At 49.6% G+C, this 1,564-nt stretch overlaps 1 non-coding gene across 1 annotated transcript; it reads right to left on the reverse strand.

The window, feature by feature from the left end:
• Positions 1-488: 488 nt before the first annotated feature.
• Positions 489-674, reverse strand: LOC123365515. The gene has a single exon (XR_006577642.1). It is a non-coding gene; the product is annotated as a U2 spliceosomal RNA (small nuclear RNA).
• Positions 675-1,564: the final 890 nt, after the last annotated feature.

The raw sequence follows: 1,564 nt of genomic DNA on the forward strand, positions 1-1,564 counted from the left end.
GAGTGATATCAACACTGAACAGAGCAGAGCACCACACCGGTAGCACTCTGACAATAAGGCCAAGTGACATGTGAGAGCCAGTGAGCGGGGAAAGAGGGTCGGTGCAGGGGGCAGGAACCCACCAGGAACAGTGTGACAGACCCAGTGGGTAGGGCCCACGAAGGGGGAACAAGAGCCCAAGGGAAGGACGGGCCTGAAGGGAGCAGCCCGGGGAGTCTCAGACACACTGTAAGGGAGAGAGAGACAGTCACAGAGACCCTGGTGAAGGGCAGGAAGTGGGGCAGCAGGGGGACAAGTTGTGGGAGCCCAGCAATTTCCCCCCCCCCACCGTATGCCCTGAAACCAGCCATGCAAGGAGTGGTTACTAGCACCAGCTGCGGGGTGAGGGGGTCCTGGTAGCCCCTGAGCCCAGGAGAAGGTGGCAAGTCCTGTGGCGTAACTGCAGCCAGGTGTGTGGAGGCTTGTCCAGTCCAGTTTTTTTGTTTTTTTGTTTTTTTACTGTTCCTGGAGGCACTGCAATACCAGGTCAATGCATGGGGTGGACAGAGCAAGCTCCTATTCCAGCCCCCTGTTTCAAAAATCAATTTAATATACAGTCCTCAAATAAAGGACATATCAGATATTAAACTGATAAGAACAGATATAACTTAGATAATATTTTTACTTCAAGGGCCCAGAGACACAGACAAGGTTTTCATCTCGAGGCCAAAAGACCAAAAACATCAAGACACTTGATCACGGCCTTGGATAGACCAAGAGACTACTCACACTTGATCTGAACTCATAGAGCTCAGTCCAGTTCTGAGGCAGAAACCTGTGTGAGCTGTACACAGCCTGGGCAATGGCGTCCCTGCTCACAGCAGGCAGGGGAGCTCATTGGAGGATGGTGTGATGGGTTGCCCCCGGCGTGCCACCTAGAACTGAGGTATCACTGAGCCCTCTGACCCACCAGCCCGGGTTCCCTCTCAGCACTGTGCTGCTGTGACAAACTGTGGACATTTCCACCAGCATTCTCCCCTTACACACAGATAGGGACACACCCAGCTGCAGTTACATGCAGGCTTTGGCCAATCACTGAATGAACCAACAATAGAGAGGCTACAGCCAAAACAACCCCCAGCTCCCCAGGCGCACCCCCACTCCCCGGAGTATAAACCCAAAATTATATTGTCTTGCCCTGCACAGGGATTTGTGCAATGTAAGCTCATAAATAGTTCACCCCTCCCTCAATGTGGAGAGGAATATGCAACAAACTTGTGTGAACCAAGCTGAGATTTTTCCCAGACACTTCACTTAAAGGCACACTGATTTAGATAAAGCAAAAAATAAGTTTAACTACAAAAAGATAGATTTTAAGTGATAGCAAACAGATCAAAGCAGATCACCTAGTAAATAAACAAAACCACAAACTAAGCCTAAAATACTAGAAAGATTGGATATGAATTAGCGATTTGTCACCCTGGCTGGTGATACAAGCAGTCCACCATGTTTTCATACACCGGCTGGAAATCCTTTTAGCCTGGACCAGCACTTTTCTCTTTTTCTCTCCTTTTCAGACAACCCA

Source organism: Mauremys mutica, chromosome 2 (genome assembly GCF_020497125.1).
Source record: "Mauremys mutica isolate MM-2020 ecotype Southern chromosome 2, ASM2049712v1, whole genome shotgun sequence".
Lineage (NCBI taxonomy): Eukaryota > Metazoa > Chordata > Testudines > Geoemydidae > Mauremys > Mauremys mutica.